We start from the raw sequence: 14,653 nt of genomic DNA, 5'->3' as shown, positions 1-14,653 counted from the left end.
AGGGGGGAGTACAGGGGCCCTGGGGGTGGTGGTGGTGGGAGCATAAGGTACCCTGTGGTAGAGGTGAGTAATAGTAATAATGGGAGATACTCCAATCTCCTAGAACTGGAAGGGACCTTGAAAGGTCATTGAGTCCAGCTCCCTGCCTTCACTAGGCAGGACCACTTTTTGCCCCAGTTTCCTAAGTGATCCCCTCAAGGATTGAACTCACAACCCTGGGTTTAGCAGGCCAATGCTCAAACCACTGAGCTATCCCTCCCCCCTAGTATGGGAGCTGGAGTGGTGGTGGTAGCTCTGGAGGAAGCAGAGGGTCCCTAGTAGTGGTGGAGGGAGCAGAGGGGCCCCAGTGGTGGTGAAGGGGGTGGGGGAGTTGGAGCTTGGGGGGAGCCAGTGAGGTGGGAAAAGGGAGTTAATCTCCAGGGGAAAGGTGAGGTGAGGGCATAGGGCTGTACACTGAGGGGGCAGAGAGTCCCTGGGTCAAAGATCCTGAGTGAGGGGAAGCTGAAGAAGGGGGAATAGGAGCAGCTAAGGGGCCTTTGGGTCTGTTTGCTCTCAGAGAAGCAGGGAAGTCCCTGGGAAGAGACTAGGGACAGACCCCCCTAAGCTAATGCATTCTCTCAACTGACTAATCTGCTCTCTGCCTTTCTGCCCATCTCTTCTACTTTAGGGGAATTTATACCTTGATCCTGCAGTGAGGATCCATGTGAACAGAGGTTTCTTTAACATTCTACTCCTGGGGTAATCTCTTTTGTTGTTGCTGTCTGTATTATTACAGACATACTTGCTGACAGGTATTTTGAAATAAATTACCAAAATAATTGAAACTGGCATGATTATATTGTTGTTTTGACAAATAACATGCAGAATTTTAAAATATTGTGCACAGAATGTTTAATTTTTTGGTACAGGTTTCCCCCAGGAATAAACTGCATTTGTTCTACCAATGCTGCAGAGGTGGTGTACTTCACATGTTAGTATATTGAAAAAAACCCTAGCAGTCATTCATACTCTAAGGAAACTTTGTAGAGTCAAAGTTTCACTTTCAAAACCTTTTCAGTACTAAGTGTATAGTTCTCAAGAGCTGTGGAGTTAAGAATGCTGCATAGTGGTATTTCAAGGATCCTACATGTAAAGTTCTGTTACCTACAAATCTTCTTACAATGAATCATAAAGGGTTAAATATTTCAGGCCATGCGAGCTACTCGAAACTCGGTGAGATGCTCATCCCCGCTGCAGCTCCTTTACTCAAGGAAAAAGTGGTGTAAAGGGGCCCTACTTCTGGCTGGGGGATAATTCCCCAATGGAAACACGGCAGAAGACTGCTATAAGGCTGCATTCCAAAGACCTCCAGGTATAGGGGGCATGGGTGGGAACAGGGCCACAGCATGCAGTGCTGCAACCCAGGGAAAGTGCAGGGGCTTAGACATGCCCCCAAGGCCGTATGCAGTATGCCAGGGGCCACTCCAACTCCCAGAGTAGTCTAGGATCGGAGGGCAGAGGTGCAAAGGTGGCTTAAAGTTCTCTCTCTCTCCTACATAACAAGTTTTGCTCTGATGTTGATAGTTCCTTTGTTTGGGTTGTTGTGAGATAGTTTCCACAGGTTCAGATCACAGAGATTCTATGTACTTTCTTAAAAGCAGCCTCTTTATTCCAGTTGCAGCACATTAGCGCTAGTATTCCAACAAGTCATAATCCATAGCAGAATTTTCCACCTTCAAAGTGCTGTATAAAACTTAATTCTCACAATAATCCTGTGAGTAAGAAAGTATTATCCCTGTTCTGCTGTTGGGGAGCTGAGTTACATAAAGTGACCTAAATTTAAGCCAGAGAACAAGTCATTGGAAGATGTGAAATCAGAGTTCTTGATTCTTGGTCCAAGCATCTGTAGAACTGTGAGGCTGTTACATGAAATGTGAATAAAAGAAATTTTTCAACTTTACAGTTGGTAATTATTACAACAGGTGTAACATTTCACAGCTGAGGAGAATCACACATTTCTCTTCCAGAAGACAGTGAATCCTTTGAGTGTTTTTTCTCCAGTCTCATTGCTCCTTTTTTACACACGCCCTAGCTTTAGTCAGACTGCACTTTACAACCTCACACTTGATCATTTTATTTATTTACTTTTCCGTTTGCACCTGTCTCATACTTTCAGTGCATATTATGCAAAAAAAAAAAAAAAAATACAACTTGTTAGATACCTTCCTGACCACAAGCAAGACTCTGATTGTGACCTACCTCCTTCTACTACTCAGTCCCCCTGGAAAAACCTGGTGCAACAGGTAAGTCCTAATAGTATGTCCTGTAATGAAGTCCTGTAGTGTATCATGAAGGTTTGCAAATCTAGGCTTAGGAAGCCAAAATAGCAAGCAAGTTCCAAAGCCAGGGACTCTCCCTTCTGCCAGCCCCTCCCTATCTAAACCACGGAACTGTTACTTCAAGCATCTTAGCTCAGGGATGGCCAAACTTACTGACCCTCCATGCTGCATATGGCAATCTTCAGAAGTTCAAGAGCTGGGGCTAGGGGCTTATAGCCGGCAGGGTTTGGGGGCTTGGGGCTTCAGCAGGAGCAGGGCTGAAGTCCTGAGCCCCAGCAAGTACCTCTGGTGGCCTGAAGCCCTGAGCCAACCCCCACCTCCCTGCTGGGCCCCTAACCCCACCACCCTGCCACAGGGAAGAACCCCTGATCTCCCCTATATGGTCTGGTAGGTGGGAGAATGGGAGGTGTGGGGGGCTCCATGAGCTGCACTGTAACTGTAAAAGACCCACAGTTTGGCCACCCCTGCCTTAGCTAATAGTAACTTCAGTAGTATTGGCTGGAAAGTGAGGTAGTCATTCAAGTGAATAGGATTCAATGCCTTTTGGGCATATACATTAAAACTAGCTTAAATTTAATCCTGCCCCACTTAGGTTTTCATTCTAGATACTGCCCTGACATGCATATTGTGAAACTGGAAAAAAAAAATCTAAGAAACAATCAATATCCTATTCTCAAAGTCTCATCATGAAATAGGAGGGTGGTGGTTTTTCATAGTATGGCTTGTTGTACAGCAGCAATAATCTTCATAGAAGTAGCTTTGGTTGTGCAATAATGTCACTTTATTGCTTTGTATACTAGAAAGACTTTATAAACACCCTTGAGAGAGGTATTGTGGCTGAATGAGATTGCTGTTGGCACCAAAATGACCAGGAAAAGGTTGGAAAGGCCTATTTTAGAGGCTCCTCAGGTACCATGCTCAGAATGAATGCTCTAACCCTGTGACAGCAGCTAATCAACTGCATCTTGCCAAAGGTTCTAAGGTGACAAGAACAGGCCAGAAAAGAAGAGCTGTAGTGCGTGGTCGTGTCTTTTTTTTCTTTAAGGGGAATGAAACCAGGTGCAGAGTCTCTGTCTCAGGCCTGCACAACTCAAAGCAGCAAGGGCCATATTACTCCAAAGAAAACAGCTGAGGGCCAAACCACTCTGGCCCTGCCGAACCCATGCCACCCAGCCCCCTGAAATACAACATTCCCCCCCCATGCCACCCAGCCCCCATGAAGCACAACACCCTCCCCCAGTGCTGCCCAGCCCCCTGAAATACTCTCCCCCCCCACTCCTGAACCACCCACCCTGTGGAAACAAACCCTCCTTCCCCAGCACTGCCCCACCAAAACAGCAGTATTGAACCTTGATACATTATAGCGGGCCCCTAAGGTAGTATAATTAAGGTAAAAGAAAAATGTCTTTTTGCTAGAAGTAGAATAAGATCTTCCTCCAACTTTGTAATTGTCCTGTTGAATCAATGAGGTGTGAATGAGGAAAGTGTGGAAGGCAGACACCTCCAAACAGCTGCAACCCTTGGAGAGGGGATGAGAGTAAGACCAGATCAGGAGAACAGGTCAGCCACTGACTCCTCGCTCTCCTCCTCAGACCCCCACCTCCCGGCTTGCCTATTCAGCTCCTGACACTATCTGCCCACCCGCTCGCCTCCTCAGCCCCCCCGGCTTGCCTCCTTACCCCCTGCCACTGCCCGCCTGCCTCTTCGGCCCCTCTCCCTCACCTGCCGCTTGCCTACTCACCCCCCGCAGGCCGCACAGTGAGTCCACCTACTCACCCCACGTGGGCCGCATGCGGCCCCCTGACCACACGTTGTGCAGGCCTGCTCTGTCTGATCACCAGTAAACAGCAAGTTAATTCCCTACTTGATCTCACGCTGGTACATAGTGGAGATTGAGCACTGAAGCAGACACCCAGAGTACCGGAAATTAGGGGGAAAAACTCATCTGTTTGGCAAGCAAGCAGAGGTCTCTGAAGAGGCAGAGTGCTGTACTCAATTGCTAGAAGGCTGTTTTGTTAACCCAGCTGGGTTCTTCTGTTATGAGTACCCATAATAAGACTCAAGAATAAAGCCTGGAAGTTTACCACAGCTGGTGAGGACCTTCTAGCTTGCTACTGTCTCTTTCCATCATCTTACAGATAGGAACAGAGTTCTACACAATTGGTATCTTATTTTTCTTTCTGGGGGTAATGATCCAGAAGGTTTATTTTACAGGAGCCTATTCTGGTGAGTTTCTAGAATTCCGCTCCCTTTGAAAGCCGGGTGTATTTATGAGCATAATGCAAATCTTCCCCCTGCAAACTCAGAATGGAGGTAAAACATGCTTTTGGTCAAGTATTTTTCTCTCCAAGTCTATTCTAAGATCTCACATTCACTCACTAAAAGATGGGTGTCAGTGGGGCATGAGGAAGATAGATTATCATTGCTATGGTAACCCCAGTTATGGTTTAAATTAATATATCCTTTTGTAAAAGCTGAGTGGTTTTTTTTCCTCAAGCTCAGGGGAATTGGGGAGAAGGGTTGTAAGAGGAGCTGGTGGTGAATTGTCTGTTATACAATTTTATTCAGAGAAGCAATATTGCCTTGGCATTTGCAGCTATGTTGTTAAATGGTGGTGAAAGCTTTAATGAAGCATATGGTTAATCAAAATATGTAAAAATGAAATGTTTTATTTTTGCTGTGGTAGGAGCTTAATCGTAGCAGCTTAGTTCCTAAGGGTACTGATCTGCGAGAGGAGTGGAATTATGCTGTCCAGAAATGTTTTGAAGATGTCAGTGTTCCAGTTAATAGGGGGTATACTTTGAACTGGTTGCCTTGAGGGGAAGTATTCCAGAAGGAAGAAGTCTTGAGTAGCTTTGTGCCTTTAAGGCATGACTAGATAATTGTGGCATAATGGGACTATATCTGAGAGCAATGTTGCTGTCTGTCATCACCAATAAGTAACAATAAGGGCACCATCTTTCTGTGAACTGTTCAGCAGTGGGGCAGCCCTAAAAAGGAAAACATAAGCAAGAGAGCAATTTAATTATGCTGACTTTTTTTGTGCTTGAGCTAGATTTTCAGGGGAAACGCAAGAGTGGGGATGTGAATGGACAGCTGCCAAATATTTTGTGTATGCTTAAGGACCCATAGAAAATCTGGTCTCAGCCAGTGTATTCCCATTGTCTACTCCCCACAAAAGTGAGACACAAGACAATTGAAATGGGATACCTGCAGCTGCTTCCTAGTTGTTTGTATAGTTTACTCTATGCAGCTCTTTGTACCTTAGTTAGAATAAGACAAAGTCCTAAACAGAACAAGAATAATGTGCCCAATCAGTAGAATATGGATAATAAAAAGATGACCAAATATTGCTTCCTGGGATATCTTACTCATGGTCATCCCACCCTACCCCCCTTTTTTAAGACCATGTATATTCCATTAGCTTCATCTAAGGGTTCAAAAGGTCTCAACACACCAAAGGAAGAGAAATAGAGTATATTCAAGACACCACTTACCCAACAAGACTAGGACACATGTTTTAGCTGGTCTCAGTCATAACTCAGGTAGCTCTTTTGTCAGCTTGTGTGAAAGCCTTTGTATAGCATGGTCTTCTCCCTGAAATATTTAATCAGCTGTTACCACTAATCAGCAGACTGTTGGCTACCCAGTACTGATTAAGATTACAACTGTAATTCTGTTGTTTACACTATGGCATTTTAATAACAGTACAAGAAATAAAGAACCTAGTAACGATGAACTTATGTAATGATTTATGGGGTGGTTTTCATATTTCTTGGAAAAGCTGGCAAATGTGACTAGAGAGAACTCCATAGTCAGAATCCAGGGTTAATCCACACATTTCCTTTTTAAAAAGAGGGAATTTAGACGGTTGTATTTGGATAATAGCATGTTATAGTATTGGCTTTTACTACATAATCAGCTGTTGGCCAAGAATTGGAATGCCAGTATGGGGAAGACTGAGTTTCTACTATAAATCCTGAAAATCTGGCTATATGGTTTTGTCCTTTCTGATCTTTAAATCACATCTGACTGATAATAAGATATGATTCTTTAATTTTTACAGAAAGATTACTGGAATCTGTGGCGGCTCTTGTAAGGCTTAGAGCTGAACAAAAGAATGGTTTTTGTGTGTTGATTATAAAAAGTATATAATAAGATGTTCTATACTGCAATTATTCATTTTTATCCAGTCTCATAGATTCTAGGGTCAGAAGGTACCAATGTGATCATCTAGTCCGACCCCCTGCACAAAGCAGGCCACAGAACCCTACCCATCCATTTCTATAACAAACCCCTAACCCATGCCTGAGTTATTGAAATCTTCAAATTGTGGTCTGAAGACCTCAAGCTGCAGAGAATCCACCAGCAAGTGACCCATGCCCCACGCTGCAGGGGAAGGCGAAAAACCTCCAGGGCCTCTGCCAATCTGCCCTGGAGGAAAATTCCCTCCCGACCCCAAATATGGCGATCAGCTAAACCCTGAGCATGTGGGCAAGACTCACCAGCCAGCACTCAGGAAAGAATTCTCTGCAGTAACTCAGATCCCATCCCATCCAACATCCCATCACCAACCACTGGGCATACTTATCTGACAATAACCAAAGATCAATTGCCAAAATTAGGCTCTCCCATCATACCATCCCTTCCATAAACTTATCAAGCTTAATCTTAAAGCCAGATATGTCTTTTGCCCCCACTACTCCCCTTGGAAGGCTGTTCCAGAACTTCACTCCTCTAATGGTTAGAAACCTTCGTCTAATTTCAAGTCTAAAGTTCCTAGTGTCCAGTTTATACCCATTCATTCTTGTATCTACATTGGTATTAAGCTTAAATAATTCCTCTCCCTCCCTAATATTAATCCCTCCGATATATTTATAAAGAGCAAGCATATCCCCCCTCAGCCTTCTTTTGGCTAGACTAAACAAGCCAAGCTTTTTGAGTCTCCTTTCATATGACAGGTTTTCCATTCCTCGGATCATCCTAGTAGCCCGTCTCTGAACCTGTTCCAGTTTGAATTCATCCTTCTCAAACATGGGAGACCAGAACTGCACACAGTATTTCAGGTGGGGTCTCACCAGCGCCTTGTATAACGGTACTAACACCTCCTTATCTTTGCTGGAAATACCTCGCGTAATGCATCCTAAAACCGCATTAGCTTTTTTATCGGCCATATCACATTGGCAGTTCATAGTCATCCTGTGATCTACCAATACCCCAAGGTCCTTCTCCTCCTCTGTTGCTTCCAACTGATGCGTCCCCAATGTATATCTAAAGTTCTTATTATTAATCCCTAAGTGCATGACCTTGCACTTTTCACTATTAAATTTCATCCTATTACCGTTACTCCAGTTTACATGGTCATCCAGATCTTCCTGTATGATATCCCAGTCCTTCTCCGTGTTAGCCATACCTCCCAGCTTTGTGTCATCCGCGAACTTTATTAGCACATTCCCGCTTTTTGTGCCAAGGTCAGTAATAAAAAGGTTAAATAAGATTGGTCCTAGAACTGCTCCTTGAGGAACTCCACTAGTAACCTCCTTCCAGCCTGACAGTTCACCCCTCAGTATGACCCGTTGTAGTCTCCCCTTTAACCAGTTCCTTATCCACCTTTCAATTCTCATATTGATCCCCATCTTTTCCAATTTGACTAATAATTCGGCATGTGGAACCGTGTCAAATGCCTTACTGAAATCTAGGTAAATTAGGTCTACCGCATTTCCTTTGTCTAAATAGTCTGTCACCTTCTCAAAGAAGGAGATCAGGTTGGTTTGGCACAATCTTCCTTTAGTAAAACTACGTTGTACTTTGTCCCAATTACCCTTGACCTCAATGTCCTTAAGTACTTTCTCCTTCAAAATTTTTTCCAAGACCTTACATACTACAGATGTCAAACTAACAGGCCTATAGTTACTCGGATCACTCTTTCTCCCTTTCTTAAAGATAGGAACTACGTTAGCATTTCTCCAGTCGTACGGCACAACCCCTGAGTTTACTGATTCATTAAAAATTCTCGCTAACGGGCTTGCAATTTCATGCGCCAGTTCCTTTAATATTCTCAGATGAAGATTGTCCGGGCCCTCCTGCCTTTGACAGTAGTGTGTAGTATACTGCTCAGTAGAAGACAAATCCCAGCCTTCCTCCATAATAAGTTAGACCCTTGTAAACCACAGTGAATAAGCACCTTAAAACAGAGAGAGTGTGCAATATTTTATGCCCCAATTCAGGGCAACACTTAAGTATGTGCTTAAGTTTGATTGAAGTCAATGGGACTTAAGTAAATGCTTAAAATTAAGCAGTCTGCAAGTGCATTCCTAAATTGGGGCCTATACAGAGATGGAAGCTAAATTCCTTCCTGACTCCAAGAGATACTGGATATGAAAAGAGTGATTATAACCACCTTCGCTCCAAGGCAGTGATGCTTTAGCAATATTGTAACATGTTCTGATTCAAGGCCCTGTCCAGGTGCTGAGGCTCTAAAAAATAGCTCTAGCTAACATAGTTAAGGCATTGTTTACCTATCCAATAAGGGGAAAAGCCACAGCCATTTTAGCTCATCATCTTGCCCCATGTGTAGATTCTCAGAATAGTCAGAGGGACTGTGTGCAGCATCAAGACCTTACCAGTGTAGTGGGTTTTATTTTGTTTAATCTTTAAACTAGCATCCTAGTCTAGAAGAGTTTTTTGTTTTTTTTTTAAACCCAAAACACTACCATTTAAAGGTAAGGCATAGCGATCTCAATTGGGCTGGCAAATTTAACTTGTTTTAGCCCAGTGTAGAAAAGACAGACCTATCCCAATGAATAAGATACCATCATTCACATTAATGGGAGTTAGAACAGGGGACACAGAGACACATATTAAAGCAAATTGCACTCATGTATTTCTGTTTGTTAGACCTTTCAGTCTTGGTGCTTATAAACATATAAACCTGCTGGTTCTCCTCCCCCCCCCCCCACGGTTTTACTGATACTTGTCAAAATGGTCCTGTCTAAGGTGCATGTTTGTACATATGTACCACCAACACCTCCCTTTTCCTCACTCAGTGGCTATATGGACTAGGAACGTAGGCAGTTTGGCTAGTTATGTTCTGATGTGAGCAGCAAGCATTCTAAAAGCATGTCAACCCTATATGGGTTGTCTGTTCCAATTTTGGGAAAAAAACTTTGAAAGCTGCAGCAGAACCTAGTGTCTGGAAAGGAAGCCTCTAAAAATAGCCAAGAGCTGTATTTAAGGAAAGCAGATTGAGACTTTATTTGGAGGGACATTCTCAGACTTCAAGAAGTTCAAAGCTTTAACAAATAAATACAGTTTATATCTACCCTAAATATAAAGTTAAGGGTCCTAAGGAATAGAGGAAAGGAGAGGAACTGCTGAAAGCTATACACAGAACCTAAATTTGGGTTTTCAAATTCTTGGAGGAGGAGATTACAAAATTACACCACACTCCTTAGCCTTCTTGTGGCCCAGAGCTGCAAACTATCAGTAGCACAACATGCTCCTACTTGTGGGATCTGAGCATCATATTCACACTGAATCTTCCATGCCATGAGTGAGGGTGTGGAAACTAAGTCTCTCTCCCTTCTGGCTGTTTTAGGAGTAGTGTCCAACCCTTCTCAGCTAGTGAATCTCATCATAGTGCAGGAGCCTGCAAGCTGTAGCTAGGTTCTGATATGGCTACCCTTTGCCCTGGTATGGAGCACTGTGAGGGAGGAGTAAAAGCAAGGGAGAGGGAATGATGCTGGGCTTAATGAGCCTTTTTATTGATGGCAGACAAATGTTTCTTCAGTTACCAAGTGTAATTTGAAGAAACGTTTCAGCGTAACATGCAGAAGTTTAATTGTAGTTAATGTAGAATTTGCTAGTGCCGCCTATGGGTGAAAAAAACAGTCCTGAAACTAAATCTTAAGTCACAGAATCCTGATTTGGGAGTAATGATTGAGGGAAAGATTGTTTCTTGAATGCTTAAAATATGTTAAAATGTTTGTAAAAGTGTAACTTTGTATGGGCTCATTATTATGTATTACTTATCTAACACTGTAGCTCTACACATGCTTTGCAAAATGATCAGACCAGAAGAGCTTGTATGCTAGAACACAAACACAGGGAAAGAGTGGGGGATTTGAAGGAGGGGGTGATTAGCACACAGAAGTGGGTGGCTCTTCAACTACACAGAGCAATATGGAAGAAGCTCAGAGAATTCATCTGAGAGGACTGGAAGGAGCATAGTGAAGGAGATGTTTATAGTGCCCCCCATTTTAATGTCTTCACTGTGTTCATTTAGCAGTTGGGACGTCAGCGTAGCCTAGTTGTTAGACTACCAGCCTAGAACTCTAAAGACTGGGGTTCTCTTCCCCACTCTGCTTCTGACTGGTCAAGTTTCTTGACCTCTGCACCTCTTTCTTGTCTGTAAAATAGGGATCCTTCCCCACCTTAGAGATCCTGTCATGAAAGAGGCTGTAGAAGTAGGTTGGTTTCATAGTTATATGAGTCAGGGGGATACCCAACGTTCCACTGTATCCATTCAGGCTTGTCTAGGAACAACATCAAGGTTCCTCTATACTCTGAGGCTATGATTTCTCCTGCCTGCTCCACTAGTGAGGTCAGAATAGTTATATCCAGAGGCAGGTGGAAGCAACCTGGGTAGAATGTTTTGAGCAACCCACAAAACACCAAATAAGTACTAACGGGGATATATCCCTTGTGCAGCATCTGAGAGATCTTATGCAGGATATATTTGGAAATACCTAACATTTGAGCAACCAAGTAAATCCCACCCCCACAAAAGTTTGCTTGTTAGAAATGGAATCAAGGCTAAGCTTCTTCCTCGGAAGAGCTAGGTTGTAGAAGCATTCAGATTGGTGCTGAGCTGAAGTCCATAAGAGGTAGGGAAATAGCCATCCCCTTCTAGCTATGTGCATATCTTGCATAAATCACTCAAGTATTAATGAGCCAAGTACAAACATTTTAACTTTAGCATCATCCTAAATATATTCTTTCCTCCTTCCTCAATGGAGAGTTGTATTCTGTCTGTCTTCACTGCTAGGCTATTTACCTGAGAGCAAGAGAGCTTTTCTTAAAGAGAAAAAATTGAATATAATTTTAAATGATAGAACCACCATTTAAGACTCTAAATTAACAAGCTATAAGGATAGGCTTAAAAACAACAAATTAACACTCTTTTTGGAAAGTAGCAAAAACAAACAACCTTTTAAGACCAAGTTCTATTCTTGAGGAGCGGAAGATGTTTCAAAGACCATGGGCAGTGTAGGCATTGAATCTTAGATGACTGGGGGCTGTGAGGGGAGGAGGATGGGGTAAATAATGTGTGGGGGAGGGATCAATTGGCCAGGCAAGGCTTTGTTTACACCAGTGGTCTCCAACCTTTTTATGCACAAAATCACTTTTTGAATTTAAGTGCAACCCAGGATCTGCCCTGCCTCTTCCCAAAGGCCCCACCTTGCTCACTCCATCCCCCCTCTCTCTACCGCCACCTTCACTCACTTTCACCAGGCTGGGGCAGAGGTTTGGGAGGGGGCTCTGGGCTGATCCTAGTGCAGGGGTTTGGGGTGCAAGTTCTGGGAGGGAGTTTGGGTGCAAGATGGGGCTCCAGGCTGGTGCAGAGTGTTGTGGTGCAGGAGGGGGTATGGAATGCTGGCTCTGGGAGGGGGCTCAGGGTTGGGGGTTGAGGTGAGGGAGGGGTTCATGCTCCCACTGGGCAGCACTTACTTTGGGTGGCTCCCGGTCTGTTGCATAGCAGGGCTAAGGCTGGCTCCCTACTTGCCCCGGCCCCATGCCGCTCCTGGAAGCAGCCATCATGCCCCTGGGGAGGAGGAAGGAGGCTCTGCACACTGCTTCTGCCTGCAAGCACCACTCACTGGCCACAGTTCCCCATTCCCAGCGAATGAGAGCTGCAGGTGCGTGCTTGCAGGCAGGAGTAGCACACGGAGACCCCTGTCCTCCCCCACAGGAGCCGCAGGGGTGTGCTGGCCACTTCCGGGAGCGGCGTGGCACCAGGACAGGCAGGGAGTCTGGTTTAGCCTCACTGTGCCACCAGACTTTTAGCAGCTTGAGAGCGCGATCAACTGTCAGAGGCGATTGACCAGTCAATTATGATCTATTGGTTGGTGACCATTGGTTTACACAGTTGCCCAAAAGCACAGCTGAAGAATAAAGAAGTTAGTTGATCTGTCTCCCTTATTCCACCTCCTCTAGTCATGTGTGCAACAGTTCAGTACAACTACACATGTATTTCCCTTCAGTTCATCCAGCCAGGGGACCCACTGTCAGGCTCCACCTTCCCCTTGCCATCACCTCACTTGGTTGGAGACATGTATTTTTCTCTCTTCTAACTAGGGTATCTCTAGGCTGCCTTCATTGTTATTCCCAGCACAGACAGGCTGCCCAAGGACACCTGCTTGCTTTGGGCATGGCTACACTGGAGAGTTGCAGCGCTGGTGATGGGGTTACAGCACTGCAACTCACTCTGTGTCCACACTTGCAAAGCACGGCCAGCGCTGCAACTCCCTGGTTGCAGCGCTGGCTGTACACCTGGTTTGCTTGGGGTATAGCGATTCCAGCGCTGGTGATGCAGCGCTGGTCATCAAGTATAGCCACCAAAAGCACTGTTATTGGCCTCCAGGGTATTAGGAGGTATCCCAGAATTCCTGTCCACAACAAACCGGAAGAATGGCTGAACTCCGATCTCCCGTAGCTACTTAGCTAAAAAACAAACACAGCTGCTCTTTGCTCCAGAGAGCGGAGGCAGGGGAATTGCTTTGGAATGTTCACAGCTGTTTGCTTGAGGAGAGAAGGGAGAGATAGTGTTGAGCAGCTGCTTATATGGTCTAAAGACTATTTAGAAGTGCATAATTTGCGTTTAGTGAATAAGAGACAGGTGGGGGAAAGGTCAAAACTTTTAAAATGATTGAAGGTAGGCACAGTGTATCTTCCAGTCCTTAGAACTTGCAAGGCAGGGAGCTGAGAACAGTGTCAGCTCCAAAAATGCACTCTCTCTGTCTCCCCCAAGCTCCCTGTCACACTCCACCCCACCCCCCTCTTTTGAAAAGCACATTGCAGTCACTTGAACGCTGGGATAGCTGCCCACAATGCACCACTCCCAACAGCGCTGCAAATGTGGCCACACTGCAGCAGTGGTAACTGTCAGTGTGGCCACGCTGCAGCGCTTTCCCTACACAGCTGTACAAACACAGCTGTAACTCCCAGCACTGCACATCTCCAAGTGTAGCCATACCCTTTCTCTTCAGCGATGGGTAACAGGTGTAATTGCTATGGTTATAAGTTACCTCAGTTCTTCCTATGCAGCCTACTTTATTCTTAAAGTAAACACTCTACAGAGAAAACATATTAACGCGTGTGCAGGTTCTTTTATTGATTCTTATTAAGTTCCCAGAGCTCATCCCAACTCTCACATGGATTTTGGCAAGAGAAGTCCTTCAAACTCCATGTGATGGGGAGTTCACCTCACACTAGCCCTGGAAGGCTTAATGTAGCCAAAAAGAGGCCATTTAGCCAAAGGCTACACCTGGAGGGGAGCTAGGATGCACTGAGGCTTAATTGGGGATGAAGCTCACCTGAGTAAAAACAGGCAGGGCTTCTGTAAAGCCAGAGGGCTAGCAATAGAGATGGGCGAGAGGAAGCTTGGAGCCATGCTCCCTAATACAAAGGGGGGAGAGTAGGAGTTTGTAATAGGAGTATAGGAAATAGTCCAGGGAAGGAGCTGCTAAGACAGAGTGTATAGACCTGTACTGCTGGTTTGAGGATACCTGGACTGGAACCTGGGGGAATGGACTCAGGTTCCCCTGAGAGCAACTCTAGGAGTGGCACAATCAGTACAGTGAATATGGAGACTGCCTGAGACTTTGTAGAAAGAGCTGCTGCTGAGACTCCTGAAGGGGAGTATGATTGTGACTTGGCTGGAGATCTAGGTCATGAAGGAGAGGCACTGAGGCTCCTGACTACTGAGAGAAGGGCTGCAGAATGAGTAACTGGGCTGACTGAAGGACAGGGCATGGACAGTGGTGAGCTAACTCCCTAGGTGAGCCATGATGCATTGCTGTTACACCCTGCCTAAGTGGGATTCCTTATGATTACAAGTTCATCACAGCTTTAGCTCAGAAAAGGCCCCCATTCTTATGAGATCTCAGTGAGCCTGGTCCTTCCAACCCTACTAGGGTTGCCAACTTCCTAATCACACAAAACTGAACACCCTAGCCCTGCTGCTTCCCTGAGGCCCTGCCCCCCACTCACTACATTTTCCCCCTTCCTCGGTGGCTTGCTCTCCTCCACCCTCACTCACTTTCACTGGGCAGGGG

This window comes from Gopherus flavomarginatus, chromosome 3, assembly GCF_025201925.1.
Source record: "Gopherus flavomarginatus isolate rGopFla2 chromosome 3, rGopFla2.mat.asm, whole genome shotgun sequence".
NCBI lineage: Eukaryota > Metazoa > Chordata > Testudines > Testudinidae > Gopherus > Gopherus flavomarginatus.
Note: the sequence above shows the minus strand (reverse complement) of the source record.